A 19,912-nucleotide genomic window follows, 5' to 3' on the forward strand; every position below is an offset into this window, starting at 1 on the left:
GTGCGTGACAAAAAAAACAAAACAAAAAAACGTATGCATGTAAGTGGATTTGCAGCTGCTTTCGATAAAAGGAGCAAGGCACGAGTTGAAAGTCGTACGCCAACATTTTTATCTCCCTCCTTTCAATGCCACTTGCTTTGTTTTGTTGGATACACTTGCAGAACCTTGCACAGCGTAAGAATTTTGCAAACAGCCTGTTTGCAACACTTGAAGATGACGTGATGAATTTTCGAACGTATTTTTTTATAACCGCTAACAAAAAAAACCTTCAATCTTATTGCCGTATCATTTTCAAAAGTGTTTCAAGGCCCATAGATGTAGATGGTCACGGAGGTCACCGTGTCAGTGATTATCGCACCTACTTTCGTGCCGTCGAAAAATGTAATTGATGCCGGAGCATTTGACATTCGAGACCGTAACGTTTACTGCGGAGAACAATGACTGATAGTCGCTTTCACTCGTGAAAATTCCCGAGCGAATAACACGGCTCTGGGCCTCTCAGTACAAGAGACCCGTTTCGCTTAACTGCAGCTCACGCCATGGGCATGAGGCCGCTATTTTGCACGTTCGGCGTCCACAAGCAGGACTACACCAAGATCGACGTGGGCCCCTGCGACTATGCCTTCATCCCTTTCTACGCGCGTGGCAGAGACACGTTCATTGACGACAGCGACCCGGTCACCACGGGTTTGATCGACAGGGCGGCCGCGTCGACGAAGACGTCCTTCGTCATCAGCGTCCCCAGCGCGCAAGTCCTTTGCCTCTTTCCATTTCACTGTATTCTGTGAATACGTCACAGCCTAGGCAGAGGTAGAAGGGCATAGTTCAAGCTCAAAGTGAACATGATCGCAGTTCGGAGCACTTCGTTTTTTTTTGTTTGGAGGGTTGTGCAGTAAAATATATCTGCTGGGTATTAGAGCTAACACGGAGCATGAAAAAAAAAAAAATAAAACAAGAAAGCAAAGCATTAAAAGCGCATGCGATCTCCTAAAGGAGTGTCTAGTTCATTTTGCATTCCCTTTAAGTAATCGTGAGGGAATAATTAACAATTCTTTCATTCATAACTTTATGTGCTCACTGTGAATGCATGGTTTGTAGAATACATTTGAAAACACAACTTTCAATTGCTTGCGACACACAATTTCCAGCGTAACTATTTTTTCCGCATTAGTAGAAAGGGACGTGGCAGTAGCGCGCAAGCGGTGGACTTCGGCAACTTCTTAGATATTTTGGTGGCTTTCTTTCGCCAATTAAAAAAAAGCTGTACGTACGTTTGCACATGGCAAAAAACTGACGCTGGTGTTTTTTATTGTCGGATACACATCGCGTATAGACATTAATACTGATTACTCAGCTACTGGGAAAGCAAAAAATGTTGAAGGCTTCTTCAGGAAGCTCGTAACAGCAGAAAGTTGGTCTCATTGGCTACAATTAAAACTTACTCCACGTTGGCTGCCCCGCCCGGTACAATATTGCACCTGATTTCGTGTCTGTGCTGGGTGGTACTTTGCTTAGTCAGGAGCGGAACATTTAATTTACGCGTAGTAAAAGTCGTCTTCCATCTACTCGTAGAATTTGGGAGGAATTTGAATGCATGGTCACATGTATTCTCTCACACGGCGTGGCCGTAGGGATCAACCGAGAAGGACAAAAACAGAAAAAAAAAAAGAAAATCTGAGATCATTTATCAACGTATTTTTTCTATCTTGAAATCTGCGAACGTGAGCCCATTGAGTCGCCGTGCCATTATATGGAGACGCAGCTTTCTTTGGAATGCTCCGACTACTGACGACAATAAAAAATAAGTAAAAAAATAAAGAACCTCAAACATAGCACCTAATGTTAACGTAATCCTCTGCTGTCCAAAAAGAATGTGACGTGTCGCTTTAGTACGGCGATAACGAGACCAAGGGCAACCTAGGGTCCCTTTTATTTTATTCACAACCATATAAGCCAACAGGACGGAGAGTTGTGCAAAAGCTCAAAGTTGCGCAGATGAGCAATTTGACGCTCTTCTCTTTATCACTGGGTGCTGCTAATAATTGGCATTTGTTGCGTGAGGAAGCCCTTTTATCGATATCTAACAAACCTATTTGTCACTAATATTTCAGTATATTACGCATATTTTGTGAAACGAGAGTATCCGCAATCAATTCTGATTTTATGACGAATTGTTTCTGCGCGGCCGCAATGGTCCTGCACTAGGCACATGTTTTTTTCTGCAAAGCTTGCGCCGTGTGCTAACATTTGTTAACGCCCTGTGTTAAGATATTTGTTAACTCAAAGGGGGTTCTATAATAAATGGGTGCTAACATTCACAGCTACTTTATCGGTGCTCTTTTATTCCTTCGGAATGTAATAATAATGCTGATAGACCGAACTTGCTTCGAATCGCTGCCTCGCTGCAGGAGCCACTCGAAAGTCCTGGCAGATATCACCAGCCTCGCTGGCAAAAAGAAGGTGGAGCTTTACTGGACGAAAAAGAACATCTACCATTATGCGGTTTTTGACGTCGGCGTCATGAAAAATGAAACTGGCCAAGAAAAAACGATCGTGGAAGCAGCGTTCAATTTACTGAGGGTGAGCACGCTACGTGAAGTTGTTCAGGCGACGGTTAAGTGGGTCGATTTGGTGAGGATTCGTGATTAAGAAAAAAAGGAGGCATACAACAACGTCGACAACAGAGGAAGAATTAAGATCGTCATTAAATTTAGGTGTGCCGTGTTCGTGTCATTTGACGGCATTTTTCTTTTTCACATGATACGCGTGGGTCGTCACCCCCCCCCCCCCCCTCCCCCTCATGAAGTAAGTAAACTGATGGCGAATAACACAGTCACCGAAAGCTTTAGCTTGCAGGAATTGGTTCCCCTTGGAAAGTAAAAAGAGATGGCGGCGGTCCCTTTAAAGCAACCCACATGAAAAGACGCAACAAGTTCACTCCTGCAGAAGACTCGTTCTAAAGATATACACGTGGGCTTACAGAGGATAAGCTTGGAGGCAAGCGGAATTATTTTCCGCGGTACTAAGAGTGCGGTTTTAGGTTAATCCATTTGTGAAGATCACCCAGTACTTGTCAGCCTCCACCCCGGTATCCTTTACATTTCTGGTATCTCACACAGTACGTTGGTTGCCACGGAAATATGACACGAGGGAGGGTGGCAGACTGAATGCAATGACTAGAACAATGTTTTGTCATCTCATCATACACTTTAGCAGAAACCCGAATGCCTGACATTGTATGAAAAACGAGAGCAAGGTGAAAGCCGGAGCCGGGGTCCGGCATTCACCTTGTTCTCGTTTTGCTCATCGTCTTGAATTTCCGTCTCCCCCTTGCCCGTATTTTTCATCAATTACATTGTATGTAACAACTCTGGAGCAGTAAAGTGGAGGGTAGTTTTTTTTTTTGTCAAACCCGCAATACTGACAGCGTTGTTAAACTCGAGGAACTGAATGATGAATTTGGTTCTGTGTTGTGCACGGGCCAAGTGTCGCTAAAGAGCGCCAGAACTCGAAGAGCTATACCAGTCGGCAGAGACGCACAGGAGGACCAACTTTTCTCTGACACAGTGGGAGAATGGTACTTTCCGTACCACTGAACATACTAATGTGTAAAGAATTTGAGCCCGAATCACGTGTTGGCAAAAATAACGTAATCTTGTTGAATAATTTACATCTAAGAACCCTCTAATGAGTTTTATCGCTAAACAGAGTAGCTGGGATGACAAATTTGGAGATCAGGTAGTGTGATACATTGTAGCTGTAATATGACTGAGCATTTACCTTATTTCCAACGAAGAACACAGACGAAGGCAATAACGCGTCTAAGTGAGCTACTTGCAACGCGTTTTGGAAGCCAACATCGCCAAAAGCGAAACAAGGATAAACATTGCATGCCTGAATAAAAAAAAAAAAAAATGAGAACATGCCGGAGACACAATTTTACCCGGGTGTGAATGCGTATTTCAGGTGGTTAATGTCGACCACCTGCCGCGTTGAGCCTGCGATTTGACATATTGTAATGGTGATGACGCGCTAAATGAGTCAATGGACGGCAATGAGAAAGAGTAACCCAACTGTTACAAACTAGTGCTACAGAGGGCCGCGAAGTGAGGCTTTTTCTTGTATAACAATAACTTATATTGTATAAAAATAGCTTAAGAAAGCAAGTAATTTCTCTTTATATTTTTAGGCAAATATTGCGTCCAAGTGGTTCCAGCCACATGCTACGACATAACCACGAGGATATAAAAGAACCCAAAAGAAGCGAAAAAATACAGCAGATACAAGCTGAAGTTCGTCGTTAGTGAAAGTGTCGGTTCGCGCTAGTCAGTGACTCAGGATGACAAACAAACAGTTCAAAACGGAAAATGGGCAAACAAAATACTGGCCCGTTTATTTTTTTTGTCTAGCGCATTTTCCACACGGCGCTTGTTACTTTGTTAACATGCAAGGCAGCGCGAAAGAAATTACGCTACGGGGTTGTATTCATGAGGCAATGAACTTGAGTACAATAGAGCATCCAAAACCGACAGTGTCGTGTGAAGATGGTAGAGCGAAGATGACTTGATCAAGAGATTTATGTTGCACTTCCGCTGCATAACTTCGCTGTAATTGAGAGAGAAAATCAGCTGGGTTCACTTTAAGGAGAAGCTTCATCTGCGTATCTTACTAGACTTTGGTGACCGTGGCAGCTGTTGTTCTGTCGAATCGCCGCATGCGTCACTGGCGCGTGCATCTGTTTTCATTAGGTATCAGACGCAAAACTGAAACTGCTGAATAATAGTCAAGCTTAAGTCCTTCGCATCGTACACGTCTTTCCGCATACGATTCCGCTCGAAATGGTTCTCTCGGTAAACATAAAACATTGCCTCCGTCTCCGTGACATCACTCCCTAGATGTCTCACAGTGGCCGTTCACACGGATTGCTGTTCGCATTTTGGCGTAGCTTGTGAGCAGTGCCCTGCGCAAACATAAAGATTGCATGACATTTATGTTAGGGCCCTTGTGGTTTATAAGCATAAACAATGCACGAGATTACACGCTGTACAGAACGACGATAAATATGATTGCTTGCACCGCATTTAATTTTTGTAGTGTTTAAATTAACCGGCTGAAGAAGGCTTCGCTTCGCATAAATACCAATCAGATGTGTTGTATCTGTCTAAATTATTTTTTTTTTGTTCATAGGAATTCAGAAATCTACAGCAGGCTCTCAAGGCAAACAATCCATCACAGCCGAAACCCGATCGTGGTTTTATCGTGGCGAGCTTCTACCTATGGCCAGGCGCCGAAACTACCCCGCTTACTGTGTTCACCGAAAACGTTGTGTGAGTATACAAAGATCAATGCTTCAGAAGTTGGTTCTGAACGCATAGCAGACTGTGAAAATGTTCAGATGGAGCGAGTTTATGAACATTCACTTTACCCATTAGCGCCCAGCGTACTTTGAAAAGTAGACTACGATTTTCATTTGTAGTCATTTTCATTTGTTACGATTTTCATTTGTTCATTAAAGACAAAACACACACTGTTCCTTGGTACGCCATATCGCTACGAAGGGTCCTGCAAAGACGACCGCACTGTAGCGTTTTGTCATCTGCATGATGTTTCTGATCGAGAAACTTGGAAATGTGCTTAAGATAGCTGGTGCTGCTCTACATGCAGCTTCTTTATTTTTTGTCAAGCATAGCATACGCTTCTCGAAGTTGTTGAGGAAGTTTTGGAAAATAAGAGCGTAAAGGATGAACGCATGACATTCCATACAACTAGATATTTATACCGTCGCAACAAAATGAATGCAGGTGTATATTGTAAAGTACGCTGGGCTTATGTATATGCTGAAGGGGTGTGCTTTCTCTCGAAGCACACACGTGCTTCTTTTACCTGTATTTCGTCAAAATATTTTTTTTTTGGTATCTACAAGAACTTCAGAGACTGTTGCAGTAAAGGAATGTATTTAGAATTACATTACCATTGCTATTATTCCTCCTGGTTCCTTTCTTGCTGCCGACAAAGATGACGATGCCCTTGTCTTAGTAAACAAGATAATGAGCAATGTTAGGCCAAATTTAGATAAATAGATACCATTTAGATAACCTATGAAGAATATTTAAAGACAAACATGATTCATGTATTCTTTATTACAAATTGGAAAATGAGTGGCAGGGAACAGAAAACAACAAAAACTATTTGCATTTCTGTGCATTTCTGAGGTAGCAGAGGAAACATTCTGAAGCAAGTTATTGGTCCACTGAGAATGGTCTGAGATGGACATGGAAGCTTGTTGCCGCAACCGGCGGAAGCGATCCCAGTCCACCACCTGCACCAGACGCTTGCGGGAGGAAGATTGGGTGGGAAAGGAGGAAGAGACGGACAGGATATAGTGGTCGCTACCGAGAGAGACCAAGGTGTTCGTCCACACCACGTCCGGGATATTTTTGCAGATGTAAAGGTCCGGATTAGTGTTCCGTTGTACGCTCGAGCCAATGCGGGTGGGTTCCGAGAAATCGCTAAGGACGGTCCATGTCCAGGAATTCTGGACATTCTCCTTCGGAACTTCACAGCAACGCACAAGTGTGACTCAATGGGAATTTTTTTTTTCTAATTTATATTTCAGAATATAGGGCGAGGGTCAAAAAGTTTCAAACGACGACAACAAGAGGGTAGTCCCTTCTAGCAACATATGCATTTTGGCACTTAGTCGGAACATTGGTGGTACGTTAAAGCAGTTAAAGAAAGTCAGTAGGGGCGGTGAAGTCCAACGACAGGAGAAAATCGTTTTGCACCCTCCCGCCAGAGGGCACATTGGCTTAAAAAAGCGCCAAATTTAAACCTTAAAGCGATTTATTACAGCTGACATTGAAAAGGTATTGGTAGAGGGAGTGTTATGCAGCCTGTTTGCACGTGCAGGCTTTTGAGAAGCAGCCGAGATGGTACAGAGTGGTTATGCATGTGCATGTCTTGAGCGTGCCTGGGTATGGTTCTATGCGCATGTTCGCTCTGTGTATGAGTGTGCGGGCGTGTGCCTCCGTATTTGCGTTTGCATGCGCGCGAGTGCGTGTATGCGTGTGTCAGCGTTCGCGACGTGTGTGAGCGTTCGCAGCGTATGTGGGTGCCTGCGTGTGTGCGCGCTTGTGCGCGCCCTTGCGGTGCATGCGTGGGCGTGTGTGTACGTGTACGCGTGCCAACGTGTGCTTTTCGAGTTTCAGCATGCAGGATTGCGAAAAAATGTGTGCGTGTTTGTGTGCGCATGGATATCTGTGCGTGCGTATTGTGCGTGTGTGTGTGCGCGCGTGTGTGTGTGTATGCGTATGACGGATGGAGAGAGAGTACGTGCGTGTGAGGGAGAGTGCGTTTGCGTGCGAGGGATACAGAGTGTGTGTGTGTGTGCGCGCGCGCGTGTGTGTGTGTGTGTGTGTGTGTGTGTGTGTGTGTGTGTGTGTGTGTGTGTGTGTGTGTGTTTGTGTGTGTGTGTGTGTGTTTGTGTGAGAAGAAAGAGAGAGACGCTGTTTAGAGACAAGACAAAGCGGACGTTGCGTACTACGCTGCGATGTTTTCCTTTGTTAAACTGTACTGCATGACCAGAATATAAGTTCTTCTAAAGTTTTTTTTTTCCTTTAAACTAAGTTCTGTGTTATCAATCTCGCACAGCCGGCGTATAATCACTGTCGCGCTCACCTATCACTGTTTCCAGCATGTGTGTGCGCGCGAGGGAAAGAGAGCGTGTGTATACGCGAGGGAGAGAGATAGTGTGTGTGAGTGTGCGTGCCAGCGGAGAGTGTGTGCGCGTGCTAGTGCCTCCGTATGTACATATGCTTGCACGCGAGTGCGCGTATGTGTGTGTGAGCGTTCGCGGCGTGTGTGCATGCCTGCATCTGCGTGTTAGTGCATGTGTGTGTGCGCTTGCGTGCTTTCGGCGCATGCATGGCGGCGCGTGAATGTACACATGTGCGACCGTGCTTGTTCGTGTTTCAGCATGCATGCCTGCGGACATAACTGTGCGTGTTTGTGTGCGCATGGATATCTGTGCGTACGATGGGCACGATGAAGAGGGCGTGTGAATGCGTTTGAGGAAGAGAGTGTGTGCTCGTGCCAGGGAGCGAGAGTGCGTGTGTGTGTGTGCGAGGGTATTTGCGTGTTTGCGGGTGTGAGCGAACATTTTCCTGCTTACACCTACTCTTGGAAACAAACGCGATGTGGAGACCATTAAAGCCCGTGTTTAAATCCACGAGACAACTACGAATGACACTGCAAAAAGAAAGCGCCTGCGATGTCAGTAATGCCGCCCTTGCCTACCACGGCCCGTAAGGGGCTGCCAAGCAGTTCAACTTCGTTATCTTGCTTCCGTCGGTGGCAGCGCAATGTCTTGAAGGCAATGACGCGCAAAATCTGCACTATCATTCGATCGTGTATCGTTTCGGTGACCAAGCGAGCTTTCGGCAGCGCACGTTTGTTGCTATATTGACATTTCAACTTTAAACGGCTTGCGTTCGGAAAAAACAATGTGAATAAAAATCGACAGTCGTCTGGCCGCAAGAAACATGCTCACGGAGCCGTGTCATTCATGACAATATCTCAAAAGGCTGGAAGCGGTCAGGTCGACGTTACCCTCGACCTTTTTCCGCGTCAGCGAGGCTTTCAGAGAGCGCTTAATTGCAAGATATTTATTCTTACTCTTACAGGATCATGTTTCATAAGCATATATTCGCTCAACTATACAATGTCGAAGGCAGGCTCCAAACTACTCATTCGCTTTAGCCACCCAAGATCAATTATTTAAAAGATAATCAACATACATTCGTGAATTACGCACACAACTGTTCAACTTGCTCCGTATCCGGAGGTTACCGTCTGAACACTCTAATGATAATAATGTCAGGAAGATTTACATTGATCTATTTCTTAAAATTTGGTGCCGTTAAAAAAGACCACCTGTATAATGATAGTGCAGTAGGCATCTAATAAAGCAGGTGCGAATGCTCGGACAGGTTTTCTTGGTGCAATTCAAGTTGATGAACTTAGAACACACGCATCCAAGGATGCACCTCTGTCTTTACAATGTATTCTCCTACATTGTTCAAGAAATGCCTCAGTGCCACGGTACATCACAAAAGGTGTGTGGTAGCATTATTTGCTCTCCCTAATAGATTGCTGAGCGTTCGCGGCATCAGGCTTGGTTTTCTGGCGTCATCAGGAATCAGAACAGTGAATTAGGGTCTGATTTATCTTGCATGAGTAATTGACAAATCGCGCAACAGAAGGTTCCCGGAATGATGTGTGATGACGACATTTTGCCACTATCGAGAATGAATGTGATTTATACACGAGCGAATGTTTGTGGCTACGCAGCGAAAAGCCTAGGCCTTAAGTTTAGCAGAGAGAAATCGGGAATTATGATGTTTAATGAAAAGACGAATAATTACATGGTGTCAATTCAACAGCAAGTCATACGCATAGTCAAACAATGTATATGCATATTCAGCCATTGCATATTTGCTTGCTTACGAGGGTATGGGCCATTCCTGATTATGTCGTTCTTGTTTCGGGTATGAGCCCCCATTGCAACGAGCCACTTTAGATTTTTTCGCCCTAATCAACCAATATATCGTTTGCCAATGTAGCCGTGCGGTTTGGGGCTGCCTCCACCACGGGCACTAGGTCGGAACTCATGTTTCCATTGACTGCATACGTATATCAGCAATAATTCTAGAAAAAAAGCGGTATTTCTTTCTTTATGTGTTAACAATAGCCAGTTAAAATATATTCCGCAAAGCACTCATCCCAATACTTCAGTACTTTTTGTTCTAACACACACGTGCGCGCTACTGTATTTGATATAATGTACCATAATAATTTTGCATTGATTTCCGCCAGGCAGCTGTTTTTATTCTTAATGACGCCAGGAAACCGAGCCTGATGTCACCAACGCTCATATATATAATCGGGAGCGCGCACAATGTTCTCGCACACCTTGTGTGATATACCGTAGCGCTGAAGTGTTTCTTGTATGACGTAGGAGAGTCCGTAGTAAAAGCAGAAGTGTACTGTTGGGCGCATGTGCTTAAGTTGATGAACTTGAATTGCGCCAAGAAAACCCGTCGAAGCATTTGCACCTGCTTTAACAGAAGCGTACTGCACCATGAATATCCAGGCAGTTAGTTTTTAACGGCGCTAAACTTTAATAGAGCAATGTAAAGCTTGCTGACATTATTGCTATCATTCGAGTTTTGAAATTGGTAGCCTCTAGATACGGAGTAAGCTGAGCAGTTGTTTGCGTAATAAACGAAGGTACGATAATTAAATTGTCAATAATTGATCTTAGGCGGGTAACGGACATGAGTAGCTTGGAGCCAGTCCTGGAGACTACATAGCTGAGCGAATAATTAATAAACATGCTTCTATTTTACAAATCTTTTACAGATAAACTCTGAAAGCATAACTGACGCTGAAAAAGACCGTCTTTAAGGGCGACCTGACCGAGCCCAGTCTTTTGTGATAATGTGATTAATAGCATCGCTCCGTGAGTACGTTCCTTGCGGCCAGGCCGCTTTTGATGTACATTCATTTTTTATGCGAAGCATACTAGCCGCACAACCACGCTCTTCCTTGCTGCGCCGCGCGCGGCCGCGCGCGGCCGCGTAGCTACCATATGACGCCATAACAGCTGCAAAAGCGGAGGCTCAAATCGTGCGCTCGCTTGCGGCCGCGTAGCTACATAGCCGGGTCTCAGCTCGTGCGCTCGCCTGCATGAGTTGTTTCTTCGTCTAGCCGAACCAAATATAGCCAAGCAACAGCAGTTCACCAGGCTAAACAGTGGTTCAACAACTAAAATAAAGGCTAGTATGCTTCGCATCCTGAGCTTAACCTTAGCTAAGCCACAGCCATTTTTTTTTCGAAATCAAGCAGCTTAAACCTTTAGTGTCAATACAACAGCGAAAGTGTGCCGCCGAAAGCTGGCTTGGTCGAAGAAGGGATGCACGACGGAATGATGGTGCAGATTTAGCGCGTCATCGCCGTCAAGAGGCAAGGAAGATAACGAACGCGAACCGCTAGTAGCTCCTCGCGGGACCGTGCCGATGGTGGTGGTGTCATCGAGACAAAATACAGGGCGGCAATACTGACTGTACAGGCGCTTTCACAGCAAAGCTGTGTACCTCTGCCCCGAGATGCATTTGTCGTGTCAGGGAGCAAGAATTTTGGCCGATCCTGGAGGCTGCGAAGTATCGGGCTGTCATGCGGCGGAGGTGAAGCAGGCTTCAAGTGCTCCAACAACAACAACAACAACAACAACAACAACAACAACAACAACAACAACAACAACAACAACAACAACAACAACAACAACAACAACAACAACAACAACAACAACAACAATAATAATAATAATAATAATAATAATAATAATAATAATAATAAAGATGCATTGTTTCACGTCGATGGGCATGCTGGAATCATTTGTGAACCGCACATGGTCTCACGCGCAGAAGGCATTGCCGTATATGCATAGGAGGAACTGTATGTAGAACCATACAACATGACTCGTAAGAGGAGAGAGGCACCGACTGTGGAGTTGTCTGTGCCGTACAAACGAAAGACGAAATTATGATGTCCACTGTCTATATATGTATATTCAGGCAAACCCAAGTGTGGTATTGAGAAGTTCATTACCACGCACTTTGCATTGGTTACCCGCGATGACACTGCATTTGTGATCATCATAGAAGACTTCAATGTGGGCATTTCAAAACCAGAAAATAAATGGTTCACTGAGTTTGTGCTTGAAGAATTTGGTTTAGAGTGCTACACCACTCGAAGTAACTCAATTAAGCAACAACGGTCTTGCATAGATTCAACTTTGGCCAAGATATCTGTCTAAGGTTGTAACCGGACCAACCCGTATATATCACAGTAATCACAAGGCTATCGTCACTACCATTAGCAAGTGGTGAAAATAAACACAAGACCCCTTGTCTAATCCTGTGTGATGTGTTACAGCTTAGCTGGTCATCCATCTTCACAGAGTGGAATGGCTCCTAATATTTTTTTTTCTTTTTGCGTCGGTTTCGCTTTCAGAAAGTGATAATATTATAAAGGCAGTGCCATCCGTTCTTGTCTCTGTGGATATAAATAAGATTCAAGTAAACTTTATATCCGCGCCGTGCTTGCTTAGTGTCTGTGGTGTTGGGCTGCTAAGCACGAGGTCGCGGAATCAAATCCCGGCCACGACGGCCGCATTTCGGTGGGGGTGGAATGCGCAAACACCCGTGTAGTTAGATTCACGTGCATGTTAAAGAGCCCCAGGTGGTCGAAATTATCAGGAGTCTCCAACTACGGTGTGCCTCATAATCAGATTGTGATTTTGACAAGTAAAAACCCCATATTTGAATGTCTATATTTCAATTGCATCCGAGAGTGAATGAATGCAAGAAAGTGAATGAATGAATGCAAGAAAGGAAATGCTAGCTTCTCACGCAAACCTATACACACAGATATTCACCCCCCTCTCTCTCTCTCAAGCATACAGGCGCACAGATAACAGGCACGTTAGCCTCCATGCAGGTTAACATGCGCCCACGCATGTACACACGAAGAAAAATGTGCGCACGCACGCACGCACGCATACGGAAACGCACTCATACACAAATGCGCGTATGCTCGCAGATGCATAAACGCGCTCGTGCGCGCGCAGACCAAAATACGGAGACACAAGCACGGGCGAACACACAAACTCAAGTACACGCGCATGCACACTGAAGAGGTGCACACGCATATAGACTCCTTCTCCATCCCTGCTGCCTCTCAAGAAGCTACTGCGTGCAGAGTGAATCACACTTGCTCTGCAATTACAGTTCCAACGGCAGCTCTAATTAATCGCCTTACGGTTTAAATTTGGTGCTTCTTGAAGTCAACAGGGCTATTTTTTTATCTACACTGACTGCGCGAGTGTAGTTAGTGTAGGAAGTCGCCATGGTTTACTTGCCGTAGAATAGTTTAGCTCCGCCTACCTACACGAAGTCATTTTTATAGTGTAGCAAGAAAACTACGCTTTCTACGCTGCGCTTTCGATGAATGCTAGCAGCGGACGTCAAACAATATTAGTGATATAGCGACGATAGTAAATACTCGCTGCAAAGACGATAGCGAAGTGCTTGCGTGACCATGTGTCACAGAGGGAGGTGAGCTAATCTTCCAAGAAGGTAAAATTAGCTTACTCATGGATGGTGCATGCTGTTTCAGACTGCGCGCTGACTTCGTGCACTGCGCATTCGCCATGTATTTAGCTGCAGTTTGTCTATATTTGTTGACGAAAGAAAAATGGTACGCTGGAGTTTAGTTTCAGGGTAGCCTGATGCGGGTAATGGATGCCACTGTCATCCGCGTCGTCGTGAGTCCCCTATACCAACGTGTGTGACGGCGATCCCTGCTCTTGCAATGGGCGATGGCAAGCGGCTACGAGTAAAGCTCGATGCGAAGCTCTCTTGGGTGCTGCCGCCGCTAACATTGAAATATGCACCCAGTACGTGCGAAGTCAGGTGCTTTTCGTCTGCTGATGCAGAAGACGACGCGCAGTCTGCTGTGATTGGCTACAGCCCAGCGAGCCAAGTGCAGCACACGACGTCATAACTCTGCCCATCACTACACTCCTCTACAGGAGCCTGCACGAAGTGAAGGTTAAGAAAGACGACCCTAATTTTCCCTCTGCCGGGAGGGTGGAAAACAATTTGCTGCTAAAGTGAAATGTGACTGCACCGCCGATCCCTGACCAAAACGTTGTTTAATGCACCACCGATGTTCCTACTAAGTGCCATAAGCGCTTATATTGTTAGAAGGGGTTGCAACGTCGACAGTCATCTCGTTGCAGTCCCGCGATCCAGGAACGTTTTCCGGGACATACAATTTTGATGTTGATGAGCGGCTCCAAATGCACAAGAGCATGAGCGCCCACAACAGGTGGTACAAAAGTGTTATGCTGGCTCACATAATTTTCTAACTGAAAGGAATGCCATGGCTCTGGTTTCGAAACCACAAGGAAGAACTGACAAGCTGGGAGCAATTTAAGCGAAAGCTCCACGAGTTCTTCGGGAAACCTGTTGGCCGTCAGCGAGCTGAGAAAAGGGGACTTGGGTCCCGGGTAGAGGCGTCGACCGAATCATGTGACATACATCCAGGAAGTTATCGTCCTTTGCCGCAAGGTTGAGGAGAACATGTCAGAAGAAGACAAAGTAAACCACGTACTGAAGGGCATAGCAGACGACGCTTGTCATATTTTCGTGCATTTTTGCACCATAGGCGACCTTATTAATGAATGTCGACGCATCGAAGAAGCAAAAAGTATTTGCATCGCACACCAGTTGATCCGTCTTCAAGATACGGCTGCTACGTCTTCGTGCGAGGACTTTCGCTCTGTGAATAAGGCGTCACCGCCTGAAAGCCTTGTCCGTATCGTTCGACGGAAGATCGGAGCCGCGGCACCGGTTGGCTTCAAGACCTCTTCGAACTATTGCCGACTGACGAGTTACCTTGTGCAGTCTGTTGTGTGCGACCAGTTGGAGAACCATGGAATTCAGTCTCTCTATTCCGTCAACCGAGCGGACGTCTACATTTTCCTACCATATCTTCTTCGCGAGGCCAGTACCCCTGTCGGCCTTTTCGGAAACCAGCAGGATGGCGAACATCCAATGACCGGCCGATATGTATCAAGTGCCGGCACGTTGGCCACATTTCCCGCCACTGCCGCAATTCCTGGACGTCATGCCAACATCAGACTGCACTCCAACCCTCCCGCCACTTTCCAGGTACTTGTCTATCACCGCAAGATTCCACAGAGCCATACAACTCTACGCAGGTGTTCTCATCTGTACGGCAGAGTCGTTCACCCACACCACGACGACAGCTGTCTCGCTCATCCACTATTTGCCGTTCTGCGTCCCCCATGTACCTGCACTGTACATGAAACTGACGGGTGCAGCTTGGAGGGGTGACGCTGCTAGAACGGCCGGGTTTGCGATTGCTCTACTTACCTTCCCGACGGAAAGCAATTTACTTGATGTGACGTAGGTGGTGTCCTTGTCGCTGCTCTGCTTGTGATCGGCGCGCACATCTATGTGATGAGCGACCAGCTTTGTAGACAGCTCCCTTACTTACGTGCTGACACCTGCGGCGCCCTGTCTTGTGCGAGTCGCTAGCGGAAGAACACTGGCCACAATAGGAATGTGTGCCGCTCTCGTTGGTGTCTGTGGCCGCCAAACATCTGTTTCGTTTACTGTTCTTTAAGAGTGTCCCCTTGACGTTGTTCTAGGCCTTCATTTCCTATCCGCTCACTCCGCCCTTATCTACTGCTCGCTGGAGTTCCCCTTGATTTACTTTGTCCTGACCCTCCCGAGGAAGTTCCCAGCAGGCTCTGCTTCGCTGAGCACATTCGAGTCGCCCCACAAGCCACGACCAGCGCCCTGCTTTATACAGATCCCTCTGTGCTTGATGGTGACTGTGTTGTGTCTCCTCTCGCGGAAGTCCTCCTTTCTCATCACGTTGCTCTTCCGCAAACCGTCGTCAGTAACAGGAACAATTCTACCAGCCTTCATCTCGTCAACTTCGCAATCAGTGACCACGTCCTACCACAAGGCATAGCCTCAGGTACGCCGTCTTCCTCACACGTTTGCCTGTTTTCAGCCTCAGCTGCTTATATTACGTTGTCTCCCGTTGGCTCTTCTTCTTTGCCGGCTGTCCTTTCTCAGCTCACAAACGTTCTTGCTCCCGAATTCCGCCTCACCATGCCAACTACTTATGCCAGCTGCTCTCCGCATTCAGCGACATTTTTGACCAGGGTCACCCTTTAGGCCAGACCTCTCTCACGACACACCATACTGACATGGGTGACACACACCCTAATCACAGGCGACCATACCGTCGGTCCTTGCATGAACAAGTCATTGAAACATAGGTCTTGAAGATTCTCTCTCGATGAATCGTTGAACCATCATCCAGTCTTTAGGCGTCCCCTGTCGTTCTAGTTGAAAAGGACGCCAGCTGGTGCTTCTGCGTGGATTACCGGCACCTTAACAAGATCACCAATAAGGACGTTTATCCTCTACTACACGTTGATGACGCCCTCGACTACCTCCATGGTGCGAAGTACTTTTCTTCTATCGACCTTGGTTCCGGTTACTGGCGGACTGCGTCGACGACATGGACCGAGAGAACACCGCCTTTATAACGCCTGATGGCCTATACAAGTTCAAATTTGTACCACTCGGCTTATGTAATGCTCCATCTACTTGTGAATGCATGATGGACACACTCCTTGATAACCTCAAGCGGTTCATCTGCATTTCTTACATAAATGACGCCGTAATTTTTGCTCCTACATTTGCCACGCACCCGCAGTGCCGCTCGCTCGTTCTTTCTGCTTTTCCCAATGCCGGCCTTCAACTTAATTCGCGTAATGTCACTTCGGACGCCGCTAAATTACTATCCTCGGTCATCCTGTTCATTCTTCTGGTGTGCGCCCAGACCCGGGAAAAGCTCTTGCCGTACAGAAGCTTCCCGTGCCAACATGTGCTAATGATGTCCGGAGCTTCGTGGCCCTGTTCTTGTACCTCCGCCGCCTCATGCACAATTTTGCTGAGGTCACCCACCCTCTGCTCTTCTGAAGCCAGACGCAAAAGGGGACCTGAACAAGCAAGTGCCGCCTCGAAGCTTGTCTCTCTCCTTACATCGCCATTCCTTCTTGCACACTTCGACCAGACTGCTCCAAGAGAAGTTCGCAGTGATGCCGGTGGTCATGGAATTGGTGCCATTTTTAGCCAACGTCAACCACCCGACGACCGTGTCATTTCCTATGCCCGCGTCTACTTTCTCCAGCTGAGCGGAATTACCTGAGCGAACGTGAGTTATGCCAACGCCAGAAGAAGCCATCTGTGCTCACTGCTGGTTTACTCCTACCTCTTGGCGTTCCTACCGAACCCTCCTATCGCGCAGGTGTAGACCTCTTGGTGCCTTTCCCCACATCTGACTGATGCAACAATTGGATTGCCGTCGAAACAGGTTATACAACTTGGTTCGCGTTCATCAGAGCCCTTCCAACAGACGTAGCCTACTTCCTGTTGCACATAATTGTTCACCACGGCGCTCCTCGTCAACTTCTTACCGGCAGGGGTCGCTGCTTCCTCTCTACAGTTGTGGTCTACTTGCTCCGCTCCTGTCCTACCAAACACAAACTTCGTACAGCATCCCACCCTCAGACGAACGATCTTAGGGGGCGGCTTATTCGAACAATAACGGACAAGCTCTCCATGTGTGTTTCTGAAAACCATCGTGATTCTGATGCTGCTCTCACTTTTTTCACATTCGCGTACAATTAATCACGCTATGACACTATAGGTTACTCGCCATTTTATGCCTTGTACGGCCGAGATCCAGTATTGCCTTTTATACAATACTGCCTACCACTCAAGAGCCCGTGTTTCAGTATACCCACCATGTAATTGCTCGAGCCCAAGAAACATGCCAAGTTGCTCACCGTCGCCTTTGTGCTTCTTAGAAAAAGCAGAAAAGCATTTGTGACATTAGTCACCGGGACGCCGATTATGTTCCCAGGGATCTTGTCCTTCTGCGACCTCCCACCCGCCGCTTCGGCCGCTCGGAAAAACCAATGTCCCGCTATTCCGGCCTTACGAGGTCCTTTGTCAGGTAAGCGACGTAACCTATGAGATCTCTCCGGTCGCACCTACTACTTACTCCATCCAGACATCCCATGACGTCGTACTTGTCAGCTGCCTAAAACGCTACTAGTCCGTTTCAGCATAAAAATCAGCGGAATGGCGCTTCCGCGCCAGGTGGAAATACGTTACACAGCTCTGCATAACGCTGAGGAAGATGAGCACGAGCTTGGGACTGAAGAAGACAATGCTTCAGAAACTAGACTGCAGTAGAATTGTCTTTGACAATTACTGTAAATTACTGCAGATTCTGTAACTTACAAAAAATTAAATTATGGAGTTTTACCTGCCAAAACCACCATCTGATTATGAGGCACGCCATAGTGGAGGACTCAGGAAAATTTCGACCACCTGAGATTCTTCAACGTACACCTAAATCTAAGTACAAGGGTGTTTTCGCATTTTCGCCCCCATCAAATTGCGGACCCCATACTGTAAATACGCTACCCGTCTTGCTTCTTGTTTCAGCAATAATATTCTAAATCGAACCTAACCAGAAGCTTTAGCTCCTACATGGGAAATGAGCAATGGTTTCTTCTGACAATCACTGCACCGAAATTAGTTAGTTATGTTGAACTCAAAGGAAACCGTTAAAATGAGATTTCATAAACCACGAATTTTTATTTAACTTCCACTTTTTTAAAATTCTGAAAATATTCCAAATTTAAAGAAACACTACCTGATGTATACAACCCCGCACCTCACCAACTAAAAATAATTTCGCAATTCTCTAAGCTGCGCCTAATATTTCATTTATTGCGGACGAAAATGTTATAACATATGCCACCCTGAAATACATCACTAACTCCTGAATGTGGCATTCCCAAAACCTTTACAAGCATTGTAACAACCTCACATACGTCATAAGTACATGCGTCAAACTTGCCCGATTGAGATGCTCCAATATGGAGATGTGATATTTGTTTTTCATGCTAACAAGCGGATTTGTAAACTTGGTACTTCTATTCTTTTTTCAGGTTTACTGATTTCTCACGTCTTGTCAATACTTCTATGGCCTAAATCAAAATTACTTTTGCTGCAATCACTGTGATTTAACGTTCTTTCTTAAATGCTACACGTTCTCTCTTAAATGCAACAATTCTCATTCAGATCGTTGAGCTATTTTCTCACAAAATCATGCCTTTTACATGTATTTGAGCGGCCGGCATCGAAGATAGGCCCTAGCTAAAGCTTCCTCTTATTCAATCACTCCGGTTCTATCGGAAACCAACGAAACACAAAGCTGACTATATGGAAGCCCACGGCTGCAGTGGTGCACAAATAATAGGAAAATACAACGATGGAAACCAAAGGGAAGCTTTGCGGGAGCCGTTATCTCGGCCAGACATCTCACCCGGAATGCCGACGAGCTGTCTGGCAAGGTGTCTAGCAAAATCGTCGATTCATTGCCAGTCGGGCAAGTACCAGGTTGTCTTCAAGATAAGGCCGATACATAAGCGCGCTCGTTTTCAAGTATCGAGGTGAAGCAAATCTCAGGGTGCGTTTCTTTTTATTATCTTTTCTTTTGTTGTGCGTCATGGCATACGTCATGGCGCGAATTTCAAATCTTTAAGGTGGATACGCCACGTGGTGGCGAAAAAGGAAACCAAACGCTTGTCCAGAATTCCTGGGTATGCAACTGTTACGTTCTGCAAGAAGGTCCAAAGTGCCAGGCCCTTCCTGCAGTTCTTGGGGTAGCCCCAACTTAGGTGATGAGCGTTGAAATCCCCAAGAATTAGGAGCGCGTTCCGGCTCGCGCGTGAGATGGCGTTGCGGAGAAGGAGGAGGAGGGGAGCTGCCGGTGTGCGGGGAGGGCTGTATACATTAAGGACAAAGAGGCTGGCATCTTGCCGCTGCCGGGGAAGGAGTTCCAAGAAGAGGTGAGCGCACTCCGGAACGTCGAGCGGATGCTCGATTGCCATGTAGGCGCGATGAACTAGCCTGGCAACGTTCGGAGGTGAAGGGGAAGCAGGGTGGAAAGCTGTGTAGTCACGTAGTTTTACTGGGGAGAAGGTTTCTTGAAGTGCGATGATAGCGGAGAGGTCGGAGGGAGGGAGGGAGGGTGGAGCTGCAGCGTGTTCCGCTTTGCACGGAAGCCGCGGCAGTTCCGCTGACAGAAATTAAGGCACGGGAGGTGTCTGGGCATCTTGAGACCGGGGTGCCCCTGCTAGTGCAGGGTGTTTGGGAGATGAGGA

This window comes from Dermacentor andersoni, chromosome 3 (assembly GCF_023375885.2).
Source record: "Dermacentor andersoni chromosome 3, qqDerAnde1_hic_scaffold, whole genome shotgun sequence".
Classification (NCBI taxonomy): Eukaryota; Metazoa; Arthropoda; class Arachnida; order Ixodida; family Ixodidae; genus Dermacentor; species Dermacentor andersoni.